We start from the raw sequence: 25,511 nt of genomic DNA on the forward strand, positions 1-25,511 counted from the left end.
ATCAGAATACTCTTGGCAGTGGCCAGTACATCTGGCTATACCTTCATGTGAACTAAAGCCTCTTTAACTGAAGAAACCAACCAAACAAAAAAGAACCAGGTCTCTTTTAGAGACCTATACACCTACTCAAAAAGGCATCACATACTCTTACTGAAAGATCCAATAATAAAACAATTAAGAAATCCTAGATTTTATTTTGACCTTTACGGACAGCCCCTAAACAATCCATTCAAAGTATGACACAATTGATTCAATCACTGTACCTGCAATTGACAGATCACAGCATTAGCATCAGACAGCTGCAGCTGGCTGATGCCAATAAACTCCATATGAATTCCTGTCATTCTCCAGGGAATGGCAGCATTAAAAGCCTCAAAAACAGATTAGAGGAAAGAGCTGACCCAAAGAACTGAAGATTTAACAACTGAAAGCTGCATATTTGCTTTTAAGGCCAGCACAGTTGAATTTGTCTCACCTAATCCCACAGCTAACAAAAATCTGCAGAGCTTAAGAGTTGAAGAGCAATGATAAAAAATATTGCACTTGCAAAACAATGGTATAAGAAGTCATACACTGGCAAAACATTCACAACCATCATCCATGTGTGACAGGAATGTGACCATTGCTGGGTACTATGGAAAATGTCTCTGTTTTTATTAGTGACCTCCAAAATGCAACAGTATTTTGTGTTAGCACTACCATACCCTAAATATATTGTTATTCCCTTTTCACATTTCCCTTTCTTGTCTCTCTTTCACATTTTTATATAGAGGCAATTCTCAAGTCAATTGTGAAATTCAATTTATACAGAGCACCCTATGATTTACAATCACTGCAGTTTTCTGTATTACTTGATGACAAGCTCATGAATCAACATGGATCAAATAGTTTCATTTGGCTTAACTGCCAACGCTCCCTGTGCTAATTCCATTTAGTGCATCTTAGTTGTTACACAAAAAGCTTTGAATATACTTGTTTCAGTTTTTAAACCTGTCATAGTCTGAAATGTGAAACTAAAAAATTATAAAAGGATGACTCTAGTTGCTTTTAAAAGGAGAGATAAATGACAGTATTGTCCACTGCGTGGGGTATGAACTGTTTGGCAAAAGCCACTTAACTCGTGATTTTATTGACAAGATGACACCTGACAGGGTTGTCATCAGTCACATGTCCTCATACCTGAACAAGGACATTCCTGAATCCTGAATTTCATCTTCATTGTGAAGCCATTTCCAATTGTTACACTTCAAAAAGCTCATTATGATCATGTGCAACAGCAACATTTTTCAGCTTTGTTAGTCTGGGTATCAAATTTTGAAATATTTTCATATCTTGTAAATTAATATTATACCTATTGCTAGTTATCAAAAAGACATTCAAACTAGGCATTTACGGGAAGGAGTCCTAGTTTTTACTTCTTCAGCACCATAAGCCCTAGTGAACGGGACAGAAGACCTTTTTCAGAAATCTCAGGCAACCAAAACTTTTTGTCAAGACAGGAGCTCTGGCGGTCCTGCACCAACAGTCAAACATGCCAACCCTCCACCTTCCTGTTAGATTAAAACAGGGAGTGATTCAGTCAACCCAACCTGGGCTTGACAGAGAAGAATGTGCTCAAGCTCTGGTTTTCCCCAAGCCTTCATAAATCTACCATTACTATCACTGGTGCTCAAACTTTTCTCATTTCATTTTTTCATAAAACAATTTCTCCCTAACGTTTATAAAACTAACTAAAAAACCAGACAAAAGTATTCAATTCATAAACATGACTTAACTTGTAGCATTTAAAATTTAAACAATTTTAAGCATTTTTTAATATGCAAGTCATAATTATACCTACTTTTAGGCAAAACAACTAGGTCTTTATAATAATTCTGTTACCTTTAACCATTTTCTAGATGCTTATAAAAACAGGCATAAGTTTTTGTTGCCTTGGATGATTTAAAGTGAAGAGATATTTCCAAATTCTTGGTTTTATTAATCCTATCATATAATTTCAAATATAAGAAAATACTACTGACAGGTAGACAGAAAAGTTCTACTACTTTATGCAACTTGTTACATCAAAACAAACAAAAATACATTCTTTGCTTCGTATTCAGCACAGATTTCAAGATTGCAGTTTCAGACCTACGGAAAATATAGCTGGTAGAGATTAGATTGAGCCAATAAATGTTTGCTAATATCTGCAGTTTGACTCATTATAGAAGTAAAGCTGAACACAGTAATGTTGTTTTTCATAGCAATATAGTTATTTTAAAACATTAAGAGGCAGTTTTAAAGTGCTCTACAGACACATTAATGCATTCAAAATAATGTTAGTTTTAATTATGACCCACAAGGGAAATACAAGAAAATGTGCAAGATAGAAACATTTTAGTGGTTATATATCCTACACAGAGTAAAAAAAAAAAAGGACTCCAAGTGCAGGATTACATCAGGAGACTCACCCTCTGAAGGCCACTCACTACAGGACAACTACACATACAGCTTCCCTGCTCCTCACCATATATTTACAGATTTACTGTATCTACAGCTGAAAGATCAAGTCTATAAACAGATAAAAAACCCATTTTCTCCTCTATGCAGTATCTAATATTCCAGCTTTTTACATTCACATGAAAATGGCACTGTAAGATAAAGTTTACTTTCTATTTTGGTGTTCTGTAAGCACACCAATACCTCCAGTACAATTACAGGGACAATAACCAAATCCAGAGAAACTAGCACCATATTCTTTTGGTTATCATTCTTCACTCAAATTTCAATCTTAGTACTTATTTGAAATAATTTGAAACAGGTTTTATGAAAAGCTGAATGTGTGAAAAGCTGAATTTGAAGTATTTAATGTTTTTGTCTGAGTTATTTTAACTGAAGACACTCAAACCTACGGCTTTCACAGAGGGATATTTTAAGGATTTGTATGGGTTTCTTTTCTTTTTTTTTTTCAACTGAAAATATCAGTACTTTTAAAAGAATATTTTTGGTTGATAAGAATTAATCAGCATTATTATGAGTGCTGAAATAATATAAGTACAAAATGCGTAACAACTACATAACCTACTCATTAAACAATGATGTACAATTACAGAAGTGGTGAGAGACCTCTGTAGGATTTGTAAAATAGAACTTACTGAATTTTGAAGCTACCCTTCCTATTTGACTAAATTATTGCTGTAGAATGAAGGAAAGGCTCTAAGTTGCATGTCATTCCTCCACATAAAGTATCAGTTGAGCTGCCTCAAAGCCAAGGACAATTATTTTCCAAACTGTTGATGGTGCTGTGTTCACAGATGTTTGCATTTCAAGGCATCTCAGCAGAACCTCACCCAGAAAAAGATTTACCAAAGGCTAAGATTTTAAAGCTCAAAGCCAAAGTCCCAGGTCCTTAAAACTTAATCACTTAATTTGGGATGTAAAAACAGAAGACAACTAAAATCATGACTCAGTTGCTACAAGCCCTGAAAGGCATCTCTGTCTAAAATCAGACTGTTGGTGATGCCACTTGCATTGCATTCTCTCATTTATTTTCCCCTTTGTAGAGAACAGCAAGCAAATGTAATATATTTGAGTAATCATTATTATTTGCCCTCCTGTGAATAAAGACAGCCAGGTTATGTTACAAAGCTGAATTTTTCCAGGTATAAAGGAGCTCATAGGGTTTGAAAGCAGAAGAAGGACTCTGCCACTCTTCTGCAACTATAGCACAAAAACACCGTAACAGCTTTTCTGTTACTGGAAACAGATGGCTTTTGTTTCCACAGGAAATGGAAGTACTCTCAATTTTGTATAATCACTCTTGTACCTCAACTGAGCAGATCCAAAACTTTTGCCTTTTTTGTCTGTTACTGCTGCACTACGTCTCTGAAATCAGACTGATCAGGCCAGTAAGATTTTTTCCAGAGGGTACATATATTTTTATTACTCATTCTCTGGCTCCATGGCTAAGCAAACTAAATAGATTGCAGTCTGCACAGACTTCAGGCATACAGCATAAGCATTGAGCCTGGGAAAATGGCTGATGTAGCACAGCAGAATATGATCTGAGGCTTTTAGTAGCATTTTCTGTATTATGCCAAACAGCATAAAATACAATGTAATTCAGAGTGTTCCTTTGATAGCAGAAGAAATAGTTAATACAGCAGTTACTAGGGAAGAACACAGCCTCATTTGCATCCACCATACTCTGCCCAACTCTTTACATTTGTGATAAATATTAATTTCCAGGCCATTTTGGAGTCCCTTTGCATGAGCAGTGTGAAAGGCATAAGAATAAATAAATGAGAAAGCCTGAAATATAAATTAATTTTACTGTGAGGCGTCAGAATTTTTTAGGTACATTAAGATTCAAATTGAGCATGAAAATACGGGAAGAACCCCTGAAATTTTGTTCTGGTTTGATTAGTATGTAAACCTGTCTCTCAGAAAAGGATTCAAAACAGTCGATGCTGAAGCTACTGAAGATTTGTCCGTAACATAATGGAAAACATTTCATCAACTTTCAATTTCTAGGAACTGTGGGATCCAAGTGAGCTAAACCATTAATCCTGTTTTTGTAAGAAAATGTGTGAGACATCTGCTGGCAGCACATTAAAAAACGCAACTTCCTTTTTTTTTCCTACTGGCTAATTTAAGAGCAGATACTGAAGTCTAGTTCAAAACCCAGTAAGATTAGTAGAGTCAGTCCTACTAGCTTAAGTGGATTTTTTTCTTAAACCAGACCCTTATTATGTAAGAGGTTCAAAAGACAGCCAGTATGCTTGTTGTTTATTTTTTCCAGTTTGAGAAACCAGTAGCTTCCCTTTCTCTGCAGTGATCAAATGCAAAATGAAGACTTGCAGTGCTACCAGAGTGAGCCAAAGAGGAACAACTGAAGAACACAGAAGCAAAGAGAAGTTTTTCAAAAGACACAAACAAGACCTTTGAAAATTACTGTCCAATATATTTTAAATCTCCTATTCTGCAACACACATTTGGGCAAGGCATACTGGAAGAATTGCCCTTTACAGATCTCATAGAGTCTTCAAGCTTCACCTAATAAGTCAAATTCTGGTGATTTTCAAGTTTGTTTTTCTCTAACCCTCAGAAGTCATTACAGTGGAAAATAGAGCTGATTCACTGCTATTGTAGATGGGAATTCAACTTGAAAGGTTTTTCAGTTTATATCTGCTCCCTACATACATAGTGGAGTAATATTGACACATACATGGAGACAGACACAAATCAAAACAAAACACCCATCTCTCCCCACACTTTTCAGTTTTGTGGACTACTAATTTGAAATTAATTACCATTTTTGCTACAGCAAGTGAAAGATTTAACCAACCATTTCAAAACCATATAAAATTAAATATCCTGTGTACATTCTGTAGAATGGTATTCTATGTTCTGTTAGACTGATGGCAGTAGGACACCTTGAACAGGTTATAGAAGCTGAAGTCTATCAGCAAGCAATGGGTAATCACTTAAATAATGACCATATCTTTTACTGTAGCTGCCACATAAAAGGTTGATAATAAGAACGGTTTCTCTACAGGCAAACAGAAGAAAAGCTAGTATGTACCCACCTAGAATTGTCTGCAAGAAGGCTTCTCCCCAAAATATTCCCTCTTACAGTATCTCACACTTTTGATCCATCCTTAAGATACAGGAATGCTTGGGGTATTATTTTCTCCTACTTATAAACACTAGAGAAAATAAATTTGCTAAGTTTGAGATATTCAGGCAGATATAAATATTCCTGAAAGGTATAATACAGACATCTATGCCAACATGAAACACGCAGTGCTTTTTCACAAAAATTTCAGGCCATTTCTTCTCAGATCAAGTTGCCCTTTTATATTTTTTGTTGTTTGTTTTTTTTTTTTTTCTGAAACTTTCAGAATAGATTTATTTGAGAAAGTGAAAGGGAAGCAATGTATTTACAAGTGGCATGTCTACACTGAAGAACTAAAAAATATGGAAACAAACATACCCGGGAAATAACCTTTCACTAAATCAATAGCTCCTCATTTTCCACACCCTTCCTTACTGAGGTCTATTTAGGATGAAAATCCCTTGGCAGCAGCAGGTGAGATTAAATACCAACCAATAACTCATGACTCCAAGTAATTTGCAAGCATTCTGCAAATTTTATTTTATTTTATTTTTTTTTTACTTTTTTTTAACTGAAGACTAACAGGCAATTCTTCCTTACCATCTACAAAATCACTAGGAATTCCCAGTCCTCAATAAACATCCAGGATCAGGTTAAATACAAAAAAGTCCATTTGTATTGAGTCTGAAGCCATCACAGAAAAGAATAAAACCATTCCAAAATACTTCAAACTCAAATGCTTTCACAAAATGGTATTTAAAACTACTGGATTTGTCTCAGCCATTATTTCATACCATGCATATTTTATGCTATTGTCCATCTGCCTAATGAAGGAAATTATTTCCTTATGACCGTGAAGAATTTTTTCCACCTCAGCCAGATAACGCACATTGTTGGGCAAGCAACAGGGTTTGAATTCATCAGGTTCTCCCTACAGAAATCAGATAAAGTTTAATGACAGAAGAGGTGAGTCCTCCTGTTGGAGACCTGACTGCATACATCCTTTGTCCAATAAAAAGATGTTGGTGCTTAAACATCTGACTACTTTGTTAATTCTCTTCACACTGAGTACTTCAAAAGACCTCTGCAATTTCAAACATCACAAGGAAGAAATAACACATACCATCTGAAAGAGAATTTCAAATGGCTCTGCTGTATAGGAAGAACATTTATATTTAAAAAAAAATGAAATGTTTGCCAGCAAACTGTGAAGGGGGAAAAAACCCAACCACCATTTCAATAGAGTGCTTTGACTGACAATAAGGTGTTCCATTCTGCCAGCTGCTGTTTTACTTCAGCACTGGAAACAGTGACTGGAATGTTTCATGAGCCTTAAGACTCTCGGCAACCTTATTCCCATCTGCAAACAGGCTCTAAGAACACAATATACACAATTCTTGCTTGTGCCTTCCTGCAGAGTCATTTAAAAGCATTGTGTCCAGATGTTCCAATCAGTGTTTTCAATTTACTTCTGTTCATAAACCAAATGTGTCTAGGAGATGACTTGCACATCCCTGTATATACTTTTATATATGATCTACTCCATACAGATTAGTATTGCGTGAAGAATGCTTTGCCAAGAGGATTACTCCAAACATCAAAAATTAAGAAACAGTATTTCCGGCCAACTATGAACAACTTCTAGCATAAAAAATGTTTTCTTAATTTATTTTTTAAGACACTGAATACTGCGGAAGCAATGTTAGCAGGTTCCCAGGACAGCACACTGTTCATTGGTTATGTTTTCGTTCTAGCAAATCTTTTTTCATAAACTGAGAACTTCGCTTAACTCTGTCTCTTGTCTTGGGCCATGGTGCAAAGACAGCTTCCCAGCTTAACTACTTGCCTTTTCCATCTCAGCAAAATCTAACTTACACAGGTTCTTTCCTTATGCAAAGACAGTATTTGTAGGTTTTAAGTAAGAAGGAAAAATTTCATATGCAACGTCACAGAACTTGTGACCAGCAGCAAAGAGGCTGAAAGTAGGAGCTGAGAAGCTCAAAGTAAGACATGAATTTGACTTTCCTTGAACTCAACAGCATCTTGACTTGGTTGAGAATGAATCTTTTCTCCCATTAAGGCTTGTGAATTGTTCAGGGAAGCTGCATTTTCTCAGAATCTTTGCTGACTAACTGAAACTAACTTCATGCCTCAGCTTTGACATGACAAATTCTTGATGAGGTCTCCTGGTTGCACTCGGACTTTTGCCAGACACATTTGCCTATGCAAGTGATGTTGCTTGCAGACTTGCTGCTTCTTTGGTAGGCTCTCAGGTGGCAGGGGAAGGGATTCAGGAAGATCAAAGGCTACAATATGTGTCATGGGCATTTAAAAAGCAATTCCTGAACCAGACAAACAAAGGGGATGGAACAGCATCCCAGACAGCTTGGGAGCAGAGGGAAAACAAATTCATTGTGTGAGAAATAATTGTCAGCAGCAGATCCTGCGTGTTAGGATCAATGGGGCTGGTAAATTAGGGCCATTCCATAGCAGTAAAATATATTAGTAGTGCCATATAATACGTTGATGTTTATGAGTTTTTATTGTGCCAACATATCTCTCATCTCTCCGCATCCCAAATACTGAATCCCAATACAAAGAATGAATATTAATGTTTTTCTCTGGTGATACTGTCATGTTTACATAAGGTTCCAGCACACATATGAATAGTCATATCTGATCTATATGGCCAATGCCCTCTTTCTTACTCTGAGAAATAACTGATGCATTTGACTGCTAGATAAATTATAGCCTTAAATAATGCCTGCACAGTCTTCTCTGATTACAGTTTTGAGCTTTTCATAACCAAGAAAGAGACAAAGGCACATTTACATGGTAAGCTCTACTGATACTTGCTTAGACTTAAAAACAATCAGTTTTTCAGGCTGAGAAGCCACAGATACCTTGTTTCAGACTTCACTTCACATCATGGAGGAAACCCACTGTTATTTTGGCTGTCACAGTAATCTAACAAAGTGAGAGGGTGAAACTATACTCGACACAATTAAGATGTCAGAATATTTTTTTTTCCTAAAACAGTGCAACTACAGTGAGCAAAAATATATTGTTAGGTGGCAAACAAAGTAGAGGAAAGCATTTAGAAAGCTGAAGATCTTGGAGGAGAACTAGGGTGAAAGCTGCCAGGTAGCTGGCAAAAACTGGGTTTGGCTACACTAAGAAAGAGGAAACTCAGGCAACTACAAAGAGGTAAGCTTACTACTCTTTCACAGCTTATATCAAAAGGATTTTTTTTTAATGTTGGACACATAAAAAGCTAAACTTTCCTGCCTGGATAATAAAGCTTGAAAGAAAATAGTGAATCCAAAAAAGCAACAACCCCAAGTGATCCTCATTAAAGCTGCTGGTATCTTCTATGTAAGAGGATGTTAACCTCTAACTTTATATTGCAGGCTTAGTTTAACAAACAATTCATGCTACAACACTACCCAGCCCTACAAGGCTGAGTCAGTACAGCTCAATTAGCTACTGAGATTCCCAAGGATTTCATACTGAAACAAAATACTGGGAAGGATTTGAACACTAAAAAATATTATCCTTTTAGGCTTCTCATATGGATTCAGGATTTTAATCTCTTTCCAAATGTAGCAGTTCAATACCAGGCAGTCAGGTTTTCCAGTCAATTACAAACACAGAAAGTCATGTGAACCTAATTATCATGAACAGGTCAAGTAATCAAAACCACTACCTAAAACCAGGAAGCAGCTGCCAGGTATTTTAATTGCCACCCAGGTTTTGTTTTTCTTTCCTAAACACATTTTCACCTTCCAAGCCATTGTCTAGAAAAACAACATACATGAAACACTCGAAAGTGGGTAATCAGGGATATGAACATTGACCAAAGAGAATAATGTGATAAAACATAAGCTGATAAGCTTTACATGACTCAACTTCATTGGCATTTGTCCAGAATTTTCGTCAATTAAAGGATGAAACTTAGTCACTGTGTTTCATTAGTTACTTAATGGAGATTGAAGAAAGATGAAAAAAGCTGAATAAAAATTTTATTCCAACAGCCATTGAACTGAATAGGAAAAAAAGAAAATCCCATTTATTTTAGTGTGCTTCAATCACAGTTCACAGAAAGACACATACATATTAGCAAACTTGTATACTGTTTTTATCCATTCACAGCACATGTACATCCTGGATAACCTTTTTTACTGTTTTATTGGTAAAAATAAAAGTATTTGCACTAAATTAAAGTACCAGTGGAGTCTGGTCTCTGAGACCTGAATAGGGAAGATTTGTGAAGTGCATTTCTTCTGCTTTTCAAAACAGCAGTTAAGTCTTATTATTCTCATAGTCCTACCACATGCATTTATAGTAAAACATAAAGTAGAAAACTAAATAGATCTTACTCCTGACACGGATAATCTTTTGGCTGTGGCATGTACAGCCTTTAAAGCAACTACATTTTCAGAAGTGGTATAACCTTGGTAAACTGCAGTTAAATCATAGGGATCAAAAACTCTGCATTGGTAAGGTACTCAAGGAATTGGTAAGGAACTCAAGACTGCTGTCTTCTTCTATCACAGATACATCTTGGAACCAACTTGTATTTGATTAGCAGATGTCTTTGCTTTCTCTCATTTTCATTCCTGCAATTTTTGCTCCTGTTACAGAGTTGCATATTTCATTTATTTCTTGTACCAGACTAATCCCAAAAGATCCCTATTCTTTCTCTATCGTACATTTCCCATTTACTATTTTTTCTTATGATTGGTTCAATTATTTGATGAACCTCTGTCATTTTAAAATACTTGGATGAGAGTTTCTTATGGTAAACAAATATAATTATCTTTTAATATCAAGGTTTTTAAGGTCTTCCATAAAGTTTAGCATTTTCTTTAGCCCTACAGCTAGTAGAGTAGGGAGAAGAGTATTTTTTATGATGTTTATAATTACAGAGATGGATATATTGAATAGAAAACAGTTTTGCATGAACAAACTATAGCTTGGCACATAAATAGCTAAAATATAAACCTGTATTTTATCAATAAAATATTCATTTTTAATTTTAAAATCATTATAATTCTGTAATGCAGTAACGTAGACTTAATGATTATTTCACTCTATCCATGTTGCTGGAGTGTCACCTGCTGGACACTACTGGTACACTTGGATCTGCCATACCCACCTAACTACAAAGCCAGGGTGAGGAAGTAAAAAAAAGAAAATCTCCGCCAATTTCTTATCTTGATGTAAGAACACCATGGGATTTTGAAAGGGAGAGGGGGAATCTGTCCAAGCTCTCATATCAGCTCCTACACCAGTGACTTCACCTTGAATTTTCAATTCTCATGCTAATGAAATAAAAATGGTAACATTCATTTCATTGTTCCATCTCCTTATGATAATGCTGCAGCTAAGTGGTCCTAAAAACTAGATTTCATTCTTGGTAACAACTAGCTGCTCCACATACCGACACCTTTAGTTGAGAAACAGCACAGTTGGCAAACACAGAGGCTGTAACACTGAACAAAAGAACTAGAACTACTCCTTTAGCTTAGCAGGACTGACCAAGGACTTGACCTTTGCCTTTTCTGTAAATCTGAGCAGCCACGATGTCTACAAACAGCGCTAATTTCCACTGACTTCTCCATTTTTTAAAAGATCAGCTGTTCAATAATGGAAATCACATTATATGTACCCTGCATCAGAAATAAAATAATTTAGTGGGTTAAAATGAATTTCCTTTGAAATAGGGCTTAAAAGAAGGAAATCTAGATTGTTTTTGCTCTCTGGTTTCTACATGAATAAGCTTGCTCAGTTTTACCATGAGATGGCTTAGCAAAGGGACAAGCTGCTTGGTAGCTGACTGGCCTCTGGAACCTGACAGAAACTATTGGATAGCAGCCTGGCAGATTTGCTTCTCCCCCTCCAGGTTGCTTAGCTTTTATAGAACTGCAGATTGTCAAAGAGCTTTAGTAAGTGTCAAATAATCTTAATTTCTGCTTTTTAAAACTTAACACAAAAGTGTTCTTCTACAGCAAATTAAATTAAAAATTAGAAAAAATATAGGGAACGTAAACAAGGAAGAATAATTTAACCAGTAGTAGGTTTCTTTCAAGGGCATATTAAAAAGAAGGAGTATATTAAAAATCAAAGTATTAGGCATTGATTTAGACAAGACTAATTTTCAAGGATCTAATAATTTAAATAAAATCTATTTCACTAGGGTTTAGTTCAACAACTGAAATACTGACATCTTCAGGTGGAAGAGCTATTCAAGTACATAAATAATAGGATAGGCTGAATATAACATTCAAATTAAAAAGATGTCTTGAAAAAGGAGTTTTTCTTTGAAGGTTTTTTAAATTTGGATGAATTATGAATAGCTGCATTCTTTGAATGAATTAGGTATAGCTGCATAATAATTTTCAAAATGTTAACATGACTATGAAAATGCCTGCAGCCTTTTCATTATGTAATTTGAATTATGTTTCAAATAGGTGTAAAAGGTCATGAAGTTTCTTCATTAAATATCCTTAAAAGTGTTGATACAATCAAGTTCTTAACGAAAATGTTTTTGGTTTTGTTTTGTTTTTTTCAAATTATTTACTTTTAATGGAAAAGCCAACTTTTTCTAACCAATTTATAATCTTGGTACAAGTGAACAAAGCAGAGTTTTCCTTCAATTGCTTAACATCTCCAAATCTGTATCTGCCCCCTAGCACCAATTTCAGTATATCCAAGGAACTGTTAATATACACTTTTCACATTCATTCTCAGTACACTGATGCTTAGCGGGTACTTCAGGCAGATGTAATTAGGGAAAATAATAGTATTAAAAAAATATTTTAGTAAATTTTGTTCTGGATTAGAAGGCCATAGTTATCTAGGAAAGCAAATTCTCAGATGTCTCAGTAACAGGTGCTTCAAGACAAGTTAACCTATTTGATTAAATAAAGACAGATTCACAAGAGGCTTTAACACTATATGCTAAGTTCCTACAAGTTTACTCTAAGCATTTTAATATTTAATCTGTTTATCTATAAGCCAGAGTATTAGCACTATTTTTGTTAAATCATAACAAACAAGGACTCATCTCTCCAAATAAAACTCCCACAAACCTAATACATAAGGACACATATTGTAAATGTCTGATTAAACAGGAAACAGGAGACTATAAGTGAAAAACTTTAAGTATTCTCCTTATCTGGAATCAGTTTGAGGAGAGGTGTAGTTTTGCTTCCCCATAAAGAATTACAGAAGAGGAATAAAATAGGAAGAAAAATATATTTAAAAAGCAAGAAAAAGCAGAATATTGACTCTTCCCACCAGAGGGTGTTGGCTGGCAGTGCAGGCTGGCACAGCTACCTGCTGGAGGAGCTCACCTCTGGGGAGCATAGCTGCTCTGCCACAGCGGGGCTTGCTGGAGCAAACAGCACTCAGGGGAATAAACCTCTTTCAACTTTGATCACGCCTTGTTCTCTCCCTGCTGAGGAATCAAGCAGCCCGAAAGCTCGCTGCTGGCCCCTGGCTTCCACTTGTAGCTGACAGCAGAACAAACCACTTCTCATCACACGGTCCACAAGCCGCAATATACCAGGAAAGGTCTGATTTCGCACACAAAACCTAAAATGACCATGAAGACTACACAAGAACATTAGTCTGCTTACTTATCCAATAGAAAACTAGATCATGATCACCAGTCAAATATAACCACTGCCCCTGAGTTTGTTCTCATTCACCTTTTCCAAAGTGTTTTACTTCCAGTTTTAAACGTGCAAGAGGAGAGGGGGAAAAAAACCTCAAACGAGAACAACTTTCACATCCGGAGTTGGTTGCACACCATTTTTTCAGAGCTGCCTTATGTTATTTGTTAGTGAATTGTTCAGAAAACTTATTGCAAGACTACTGGTGCTGCTTACAGCTTTGAAGAACTTCAAAGAAAGTCAGTTGTAACCTGACTATTTGCACAGTTCTACAGCATTTTAATTGTTTTATAATCGTTTGTTATAATTTTATCTTTATAGGAATATAGACATTGAAAGAATGAGCATATAATTCAGTTTACCATATTAAAAATAAACAATGAAGGAACTGAAATGGGTGTGTCAACGACTGAGAAGGAACTTAAATATAAGCATTCTTGGTCAGGTATGTAATGCAGTAGATTGTACTCCCGGGCATTGTGCAAAGATGCAGCCTTCCTGAACCCCAAAGCTGCAACATCAATGAAAACTGATAGGTTATTAAATGCCAGCTACACTTAGATGATAGTGGCTAGTGTAAGTTGTAATTCCCGTGTAATCCTTGGACATTTAGTTATGAGATTTTAAAATTTAGCCATAAATGAAGATAAAATTTAAGTACCAGTACAGGCCATCTACCATTCAGACTCCTGGACAATCACAATACAAAGTTAAGGAAAAAGTTATGCATGTGCTTAGATACTAATAATTTGAAAATTAAAATTTGCAGGCATGCAAAACTGTAAAAGTCAGGTAAGACAAGGAGGTTTAACTCATATAAACATAAAAAACCCTTCCACACCTGTGGGTTTCTTATCATAATACTGTGCACCCTGACTCACTGTTCTATGTACTGTACAAACACAGGACAACAAGACATGACTCACTTTATTCCTCAGGAGAAATGACAACATACTGCTTCTGCTCTCTAGAGGTCCTCCACGAGTTGCAAATGCCTTACCTTTAAGGTTCTGTAAGGATTTATGCTGCTAAGCAGCATCAGACAACCTGCAACTTCATACCTCTATATCCATAACATAAGATAGCATCTCTCTCCCTGCATTCACATGAACAAATATCCATCACACTAGCATTTTTTCATAAGTGACCAATTGTAAAGATATGGTGCCAATGACTATCATAGCTCACCCCAGGTATGTCCCAAACTAGCTGTTACCATTGATAGAGAAGACAGTTTATCAAACTTCATTTCAACAGTGGAATGTGCTTCCTGGTCCTGCCTTGCAACTTCATTTTCAGGAATGACAGTGCAGAGCAGTCCCTGCCTGCATCAGCCTGAAAGGATGACTCTCTATCTGAAAAGGGTGCCTGTGAAAGCCACTGAATAAAGGCTATGATGCTGTGCTACAACTGCTGAAAAAAAAAAAATCACTTATGCTCAGAAATTTTTCTGAATGGATTTCCATATGGGTACACACAGCAAAGACAGAAGGAAAGGGTGCAGCACAGACATTTGTTCTCCCAATAAGCACTGTACAACAGGCTATGGGAAATGCTACAATGCTAAAAGCCTCCATGGTTATCTGATGACTGCTGTCATTTGATCAACAGCAGATGACAAATTAAATCCCCATTTTACCTTTTGTACTTCAGTGTTCTCTTCTCATAGTCATTGTAGTAAACAGAGTTTAATTGCTCTCTAAAATTACTTATTTCCTTTCTTTTTGCAGTTTCAGGTATCCAGTCGGTTCTTCTTGTGTGTGTTTTGGATGTATTGACCAAACCTCGTCTTAGAATGACTGAACATCTATGCTGTCTCTTTAATCACCAATTCTGACAGCATAGGAATTGATAGTAAACCATGTGCTTTGGTAGGACATTTTTAATTGAAGCACAAATACCTAAAAAAAGACCCCAGGCATTCTGCAGCATCCTTTCTGTTAATCAGCTGGTTTAACTGTGTTAGGCTTGTTGTAATCAATCTGTTCCTCACCATCACTAATTGAGTAGAAATAAGTGGAACCAAATAATATTTTTAAGAGCTGCACAGCTCCATTAACTTAAATCTGCACATTTAAAGTCTATATACAAAAAGGTGGAGAGAAAAAGACTGTGTGAGAAAGCAAAGCTTGATGTATAGGGGCATTCTGAACCAGGGAGGTGCAATAATGATTTAAAGCAACATTTTTCAGACTCATTCTCTGGAGTTTGGAGTTCTATTCTCACACTCTCTAAACTGCTCTTCCTTCCTTATTGATAGACAGGCTTCATTCATAGCTGCATAGCAGGAGTCCCACTTCAGAACTTCAGAGTGCCAGGTCTGAAAAGTCAGTAGAGCTACTGTTCAGCAACTGTAACATTACTACCCTGGAGTAATGATGTAACATCTCTTCCCTCCCATAAACTTGAAAAACAGGCATGCTGGAGAAGCAATAAGTTCTACCCCAGTCAGCTGGCAGGCTTTCCATAATGCCCTGCTTCTTGGGTGGTGGGATAGACATTACTTGGGCCTGCGATTGCTAATAGCTATGAAAATTACAGCCTCTTGCTCTGCACACAAAGCTAACCTGACTTGTTCATACTGTCAATTACTCTTATCCTCAATCTCATCTTTCCCACCTAAAATGTGTCATGCTCATACATAATTTCTAATTAGATGGGAGGTACTTGAAGGCAGGAACCATCTCTCCACGTACAGGAAACTGCACAGTAGTGTCTCAGTTCCAATTTTTTGGCAATACAAATTATAAAATAGGCTTCAAATTAAATTACTGTCCTGGTTTGAGCCAGGATCAAGCCAATTTTCCTTTTACTGTGGTTTTTTTTTTTCCTTCAGTAAGCTTTTTTTAAACTAGTAGCAGAGTATTCCAACTAAGACTGATAACAGCTGGAATGTTTTTTTAACTGCTGAGTCTCCAAGGTCACATCTTTACTCTGCTGGCTCAGACACTACAGGGAGATCTATGCCCCCCCATAGGAGGCTGAATTAGACAGCAAAATTGGCCAGAGATATTCCATTCCATATATCTATGTAAACTCAGAGGAAGGTCAGAGATCACAGAAGACAACTTCCTTCCTCCTTCTTCCCTTCTCTTCCGTCCATGGCCAGCATCCAGGGAGGACTCTGTCCATCCATCACTGTCAACCCTTAGGCTCAAGCTCTCCTGACCCTTATCACTCTCTGCTTCCTCCAGCAGCAGTCCAGGATTTTTCAGGACTGTTCACAGCTAAAGAGAGTGCTGTAGGAGTTGCTGGGGGTGGGGGGAGGCAGTAGGGGTTCTGTACATTTCCAGAATATATTTGTATATAGTTGTATATATTTTCTCTTATCACTAGTGTTTAATTAAAGCTGTGTAGTTTAGTTTTCAATCCAGCAAAGTCTCTCTCTTTCTATCTCTCCTTCCCTACCTGCATGGGAGGGGATCAAGAGCATTGTTGTCAGACCCAAGTCAAACAGTGACAATTACAAAATGTAACCTCCATTCCATAGAAATATTATTTAAATGCTGACTGGATGTCACATGCTGTTAGCATACAGAACTTAAGTAATGAGAATGTGCTTAAAAAATTAACTTTTAAGGGATACATAATATTTAATGCAGGACTAAAAAAAATGATAAAATATTATTCAAATAATGGAAACTAAATCCAAATCCTGAGGCAAATCCCAAGCACAAATACAGGCTGGGTGGAGAATGGATCATAAATAGTCCTGAGGAGAAGGACTTGGGAGTGATGATGGACAAGAAGCTCAATGTGAGCCAGCAGTGTGCTCTTGCAGCCCAGGAAGCCAACTGTGTCCTGGGCTGCATTAAAAGTAGTACAGCCAGCAGGGCAAGGGAAGTGATTCTCTGCCTCTACTCAGCTCTTGTGAGACCCCACCTGGAGTACTGTGCCCAGTTCTGGAGCCCCTGATGTAAGAAGGACAGAGATCCTGAAGAGAGTCCAGAAGAGGGCCACAAAGATGGTCAGGGGGTTGGAGCACCTCTCCTATGAAGACAGGCTGAGAGAGTTGGGGTTGTTCAGCCTGAAGAAGAGAAGGCTCCAATGAGACCTCCTATCAGCCTTCCAGTGCCTGAAGGGGCTACCGGAAATGTAGGGAGGGACTTGTCACAATGGTTTGTAGTGAGAGGACAAGAGGTAATGAATTAAAACTGGAAGAGGCTAGATTTAAGTTAGGCATTAATAAGAAATTCTTCACTGTGAGGGTGGTGAGACACTGGAACAGGTTGCCCAGGAAAGCGGTGGAAGCACCATCCTGGAAATGTCCAAGGCCAGGTTGGATGGGGCTCAGAGCAACCTGATCTAGAGGCAGATGTCTGTCCATGCAGGGGGGTTGGAACCAGATGATCTTTAAGGTCCCTTCCAACCCAAACCAGTCTGTGGTTATATGATATGATTCTATTATTTTTACTACTAATTTAACCTTAACTGTTATACAGGAAGATTCTAGTAATAAAAATGATTACTGCAAGATAGTTCAACATAATATAAAGTACAGGTTTTGGACCAAATATCTTAAGGAAAATTTCAATGTTGCATCCTCACTGTGACCCATCTGAAAGAGTACTAGTCCAGCTTCGCCTTATTGGCAGTTCTTGCCTTCCTATTCACATACACCAGCTAAAGAAAACTCTCAAAAAACGACACAAAAAACCCAACAAAACATCAGAACAGTTCCTCTAAGGGAGGTGAGGATCACTTTCATATAATACATTCAGGATTTCTTTCCCTATTTTCCATCAGGTTAACTTCCAAACCGATGAGGAAAATTATCTGACCTGGCTTCTTCTTAAGCTGTTGTATTGACATGAGCTCCAATGTATCTTAATAAAAAATATGAATATACAAATATTCATAGAATAGAAATACACAAAGGGTTGACTAAAGCCTGTGAAAACTGGTTCTGACTACTTGGTGTTAATGATTGCACTGAGAGGTTGAAACATTAGCACTGCAAACAGCAGTCTGCAAAGGCCGTGTCCAGTCTTCAACAAGGTTTGTCAAACTGCTCAAAGTCATCACTTGCAGGGCGCTGTCAGGTGGGGGAAGGTGCAAGGGACAAAGTAGTGCAGAAGGCACTATGTGGAAATCCACCTTGAGTGCTGTACTGGCTGTCTCTCTTAGAAATGCATTGATACTCAAAGGACACCAATTGCCAGTTAGTTTGTGTGTGCTTATGGGGTTATCTAACCCAAAAACTGGGACTTTGAAAAACCAGCCTCAGAAATGGGCACAAAGCAAACTATTAGGATATGCAAACTTGCATCCCACACCAGTAATGGTTCTTGTTTTTCTTCCTCTTTTCTTACAGAAGTGATTTACTGATAGACCTCTAAAGCTGATTTGAAAACAAGAAAACACTCTTTCCACCTCTTGCTACCTCACATGTCTGGCATTACATTCATTTTGTAATGCAGAGGATTTTGCTACCTGTCTTTTCAGAGGCTGGCCCACGCTGTTACAAGTTGCAGTATTCTTTAACTAGAGATCATTGAGAGTTTTTATCTTAAACACATGCTGTGAAACCTGTTCTAACAACTATCCAACATATGCAGCAAGCTACCTAAAAGCAACTATGACAAAGAATTCTAATCAATTTTTCTCATGTGGTCTCAAGAGCTTCACTGTCACAGAAATTTAATCTTAGGGACACACCAATCTTACCCAACCAGTGTAGAAAGGAGCCAGAACCTCATACTATTTTCCTTTGAAGTTAATTATTCTTACTACTTAGATGAGCTAAAGTTTACTCTCCTGGAAGACTTCTCTTACCTTCAAGTATGTTGACTTGCTCCATTATCTCTGAATTACAGAATATCTAAAACATCCCAAGAAGTAGACTACAAAATAGAATCAGTTATTTTCACAAATAAGCTTTCTTTTGTGTAGCATGGGGGTGTAAAATAGTTGTGATGTTGACATTTGTGACTTTGTAAAATCCCAAACATATACTTTGTACCACGCTAGCCTACTCTGGGACAATTCTCTGTATTTACTTGGGTATTCACAAGGAGATCTAAAAGGAGCAATTAGTTATCAGAGGTGAAAATTTAGAGCAGGGTAGGGCAGCTAAATCTGTACCTTCTACATGAGCAGCCTGAGTAATTATACAAGAGGTCTGTAGAAATAATAGTTAGGATAATTTCAATTCTTTCTCTATTAATTACATACCCAGACCAGATGGAAGTTTTACTACAAGTTTTTATTAAAACTTCATTTATAATCAGGTCAAGCACCAGGAGAAAAACCTGAAACTCTTCAGAGGTGTAATATGGCTCCTGCTTCTGCTGGTATTTTATAGATGGATTTTAATACTCTTGAAAACAGCAGCAAAGGGCTCTGAAATGCTGGTTTACACTACTCCCTGGCATGCTGGCAACAGAAATACTGCCAAAATTATGTGCCTTAACTATCACTAGATACAAAGCTAACAAGATACAAATATGGAAGAAATTTCCTAAAAATAAAATAAAGCAAAGGAAACCAACAGCAAGATGAGAAGGGAGAAAATTTAAACAAATACATCTGTTATCTTGATTCCCTCCAGTATTTAAGAATGAGTAGTTTGAAAGAATTTGACAATGCAATTGAAATAGTAGAGGCTTTTAACATGAAATGGTAGCACAATACAAGTGGAACGTAGTAAATGAAGAACCTATAAAGCAGAATATTTCAGTGATAACATCAAAAGAAATGAAGAAAACACAATAAACCTAACTTAGCTTAACTCAGGGTTTGATGTAATGCTCTATTATAAATAATTATGCTAGGGAGATTACAACAAGAAATATTGGATGAGTAGCAACTGGCTAAAGGAAAGACAATAACAGGAAATGGTGCAAGAAGAAAAGGCAATGGGGTCACCAGTCTCCTATCAATTCGCTTGATACTTTCATTAATTAACAAGATAAACTAAAATTGCATTGATAAATCAAATCAGCAATATGAAGATACAATGTGTTTCTCCTTACATCCACCACAGTAAACACCAGAGAAACATTTAAACCCCAGCACATTGTTAAAGCAATAGTGAGAGGGTGTAAAATACCCACAAGTAAATTCAAACTAAAATTCAACACAATGAGTCTATCCAACATTTCTTCAATGTTCAATTTTACTAAGCAGCTGTTGTGTTACAGGCTCAAGAGAATGACAGGAGTCCAAGTAATCAAGCCTACCCTCTTCCTTAGGAGCAGGAGCAAGTGTTCTAACACAATCTTGCAATAAGCATAGTCTAATTACTTCTGAAACTTCTTAGAAGGGGATTCTATGGTTTTCTTACATATTCTGAAAGCACTTAATTTCAAAAGATCAGCATCCCTACAGTTCAAGATATTTTTCCTACCATTTAACTTTTCCTTCAGTAGTTTCCTACAATCTGCAACTCTTACCCAGACCACCTATGTGAGTGAAGTCTGGGGGGAACACATCTGAGTTTGCCCTTCGTTGTTTTGAGGCAGTAATTGTACTTGTCAAGAATGCTTCATAAAAGAAACATTAAAAAACTTTATACACTGGTTTTAATAACAGAAGTAGAAAATTAATGGGATGCTATTAGTTTAAGGGTTGGGGTTTTTCACATATAATGAAATATGTATCACTAGGACAGGATGAAATGGAAGATGTGAAAATGGGTGCTGCAGGATTCAGCTACAACATACTGCACAAGAAACTGAGCACCTTTGATCACTGCAACTTCAAGTAGTCAAACTGCCCACCAGCAGCTGTACCTCTATCAAGGTTTCAGCCAGTGAAGGATGCTGTTACTGCTATCAGATTCAATCTACTAGAGAAAAGATATCAATACCTAACATTTACCAAGATATAAGTATTGCAATAGTGCTCTGGAATCTGCAGTACCGAGTTGCATTTTTTCTAATAAATTTGGTTACATTTTTTATCTAGAAAGTGAGAAGAGCAGTAGTTTTTAACACGAAATTATTTTGAGTATTATGCTGTATAACATAGCAAGTTTTGCTTCACAAACCATTCACTCAGAACAGTGCATGACAAGCTCCCAGTATTCACTGGCATGAGAGCCCATGGATAAGGATTACAGTTTACCAATGTGCAGATTATTTTCCAAGATTCAGCCTAAACGAGGGGAGGAAGCAGATAAATACTTGGGCATTGATTTTCAGCACACAAGGTGCTTAGTTAACGCAACCTTTAAAAAAATTCAACGCTCTCATCTACTGCAACTGTAGCAGACTTCATCTTGGACAATGCTGAGTCTGCTCCTCTTCATGAATCACTGTAGGACACAACATTTCTTAAAAATGAGGAAATAATTTTTGAAATTATTAGAACTGGCCAATTTAGTTATTTTCTAACTTCTGTTCTGAGACTTCTCAACCCTACTATACTTTTTACATAAACAGGTCCCCTCTTAAAAAAAATTAGAGACATTGGGATTTATTTCTTTACATTTGAAATTAGTGTCCCATCACAGGACTATGAAAATGATGATGATTAAAAAAGACACATATGTAAGTGCACACAAACTTTCCACCAGTAGGATATAAATCTCATCATGTTTAACCAGTTAGCATTTTGAATGCCTTTTTCTAAAAAGTTTTTCAGCAGTTCTGATAAACTGCCATAACTATACTTGGTATGATTCAAAAGTGTGTGCAAAGAAAGCAAAAGGGAAATTGAGAATTTGCAAGAGTTTGAATGTTCTATTTAGTCCACAGGGAGCAGACCTTGCATGTCTAGGATGATGTAACTATACACACCCCTCCCAGCCCCCCCCAGTAATGTGGCGAATAACACAGATGAATTGGAGGAACAAAGATTTTTATTGATTTCTTCACTGGGAAAACTATTGGGAGAGAAAGCAGCAGAGCTCCTAAATGAACACAATTTCAGTTATAACTGCAAAAGCCACTTCTAAAGAATACATGCGCATTTGAGACAATGTGCACATGGTCTTATACATACAAGTTAGAGTGGCAGATGATACTTAAAAAGGCCAGCTTGTGAATGTTTGAGGTTTCTGTTCAAACCTGTTCTTAAATGCTGTATAAATTGGCCTGTATTCAACAATGTTACTAAAGATTAAGATGATAGGCACACATTCTTCCTTCTGGAAATACAAGAAAAGAGATCCAAAATAAGCAAATAAGCAGATGAAAAGGCAAAGAGTACACAAAAATAGCTTCCCCACATTTTCATGATTTTTTCAGTAGGAGTTTAAGATCTAATCTGCTTTCACCAATTGTACCTAAAGAATAAGGGACTAGTTCCTGGAGTCAAAGTTTTTCTTCCTAAATAGAAGTGCTTTTGTGATGGCCTACTACACATTTTGCAACACTCGTGTTGATTATGTCACCATGTTAGCTCCTTTTACCATTCTCCCACACAAATAGATCCATCCTTATTCTTGGATGGAGATTTGTACCTCTTCTCTCTCCTGCTGCTTCATGAAACATGGCTTTCTGCTCCAACATCTACAATTAACAGCAACCTTTTCTTCATTCCTTGCAGGCCTGCTGTACACCTGAGCACACCCACAAAGCACATGCAAACTTTTGGCACTTGTGGCAGCTTTTTTCCAAAAGGATAAAAACATCCATGTTATATCTTCATTGATGGATCTCTGCCAGCAACACAGGCAATTTGTTTTGGTGAGTTGTGACATGTTTGAGGAATGTCATTCCTTTTCTATGACATCACCTAGATTAGGGAACTTGGAAGTCCTTGCAGATTCCCTGGATATTGGATGCACAACCTGACAGCATCCCAACTTTGTGTTGTTAATCTGACCTCATTATGTATGCTGTAGCATCATCTCCATGCAAAACAGACACCACCATACTTTCAAGAAAGGGTCTGATACGGATGACCTGGGAACCAGAGTGTAAGGATTTGCCAGACAGTAGGTAAAGGCCGATAAACCCTCAACTCTTCCAAGAACCACTAGTGCCACCCCCACAGGCTGCAGCCAGTAAAAAAAAGTAAGAGATTGAGAGCACCAATATTGTTACACGATCACTTTAATTCTTACTTGGATGTCCATCCTGGATGACAGTTGGGTTGTGATTCAGACTTAAATCTAGAGTTATTATTTGGCATTTTCAAAAGTACTTGTAGTAAAATAGGCTTCCCAACTTCGAGAGATAGCATGCCCAACTAGAGACTGTTTAGCATGACCACTGTGTGGTTTTGTTGCAGCCCACTGTTTGCTTTAGTGTCAGCACACTAGGATTTATTTCCTTCACGTGTATTTTAATATGGAGTTTGCTCCTAGCAGTTGCAGTGCTTCTGCCACAAAGCAGCAAAACCAGCAGGTGATCTTGCTGACTGGCTAGCAAGGCAATACAAAACACTGCAGATCAGAACCAATACCTGATCTCCATCAGGTATTTGCCTCAAAGTTAGTTTAACAATGGAGCTGTGTTTGAACCCAGAACAAAAATCACTTAGTTAAGCCTTGGCCTTTGTTTGAGAAATGCTGTGTAAGTCTATGAATATGAGCAGTACAACAGAAGCCACAACTTAGACCTGCTGCTGGTTCCTGCCACTATTCAGAGCCCCTACAGAGCATGCTGAGTAACATCAAGTATTTTGTCTACTTCCTTCTACCCTTCATGTCTTTTTTAAGACACAGTCAATGTCAGTCAAGGGACGTAAGCAATACATTTGTTAAGTGGGTAAATAAAGAAGAGAAGAGACACGACCAGACCCATGAGACAATGACAGCTAGGGTGACAGCAAAGGTTATTCCAGCAATACAGTAACTACGGAGCTGCAGACACTAGCTGCTCTACCTCACCACGGCGAAGTAAATAGCAAACAGGCAGATGTCACAACAGACCTTCCAACTTGTTAGAGAATGGAATGGTACAGATGACTGGGCTAAGGTGTTTTCAGGGTAACAAGCTAGACTACCTACTTCCCCTTTGCCTCTCTTTCCTCCATTTATCCATTTCGGTTCCCTTGCTGCACTTATCACCACCATTTCTTAATTCTCCAGGCTTCAGGAAGCAAATGGAATCTCATAAATGCATGATTAAATCAGTTCAGAATATTTTGCCCTGCTAACAGAAGAACCATTTATCATGATACAGATAAGAGAGCAACACAGAAGGACTAAAAAACAAATCCTCAGATGACCATGTGGCCTACACACATTTTTTTGAGTTCATTTGCTCCAATCTGGACATTGGCATAGAGTTGCTTTACAGGACACCTACTCATTTTTTTTTTTTGTACTGTGGAACTAAACAATTAGCTCAAACTCCATGATACATAACATTTGTTTTAGTAAACAGAAGAAATCTTTCATAAATAGTTAGCACTGAATAGCACAGAGCTTTACTCCTACAACTACAGTCAATACTTTTTTCCCCCCCCCCTTGCCATCTCTCTTTTTTATTTTAAAGTTAAAACCAATGCCTTCAGCCTACTTACTAGGGTGGGCAGCGCTTTCCGGCTACTAATGCTACTAAAAGGCATTTTAAACTGCTTTAAAGAATACCGTCACGAACACTTGCTACGGATCAATATCCTAAGCCTGTCAAAATATAGCAGCATACAAGTTTTTGGTCTTAAAAGAAACTACCAAGTTTTGAAAAATATAATCACTCCCTTTATAAAGGCAAACTCAGCCTAGTGACGCAAGTAATCTCCAATACAGACATTGTGTATTCTTTGGAAGATAAAGCAGCAGGGGAGGTTTGCATACATTCCTGTAGAAGCCCACTCTGACTGTCTGGGAGGGAATGTGTGTTGCTAAGACATTCTTTAGGCTTCCAAGAGCCAGCATCAGCTATAGCCTACTGCAATGGACTGCAGAAGAATGACGGGCATCTCAGTACCAGCCTGTGTGTGTGCACAGAAATGCAAATACAGTCAGACTGAAGTTATTCGAGGTTCTGGGCTTCGTTCTCCAAATATTCAGGGCTGATTTATTTTCCCTTGGGGTAGAGTCATACCGTGTGGAAGCAGGACAACAGCAATGAGGATAGCTCCTTTATACCCACAGTGGGCTGGTCATAGCCTCAAATAGGTGATGGGAGCCTAAATTCAGACACTGCCACTTTCTGAAGGAATATAAACCCACTCTCCTCTGGGCAAGAATGATTTCAACATCTTTCCCCAAAGGTATTTAGTTCAATAATGATATTATCGAGACCACTAACTAAATTTGAAAATAAAAGCCACACTGGAATGTTTTGATTCAGTGGCAACCCAGCAAGCTCCACATAACTGGACTCACCATTGGACCT

This window comes from Apus apus, chromosome 4 (genome assembly GCF_020740795.1).
Source record: "Apus apus isolate bApuApu2 chromosome 4, bApuApu2.pri.cur, whole genome shotgun sequence".
Taxonomy (NCBI): Eukaryota; Metazoa; Chordata; class Aves; order Apodiformes; family Apodidae; genus Apus; species Apus apus.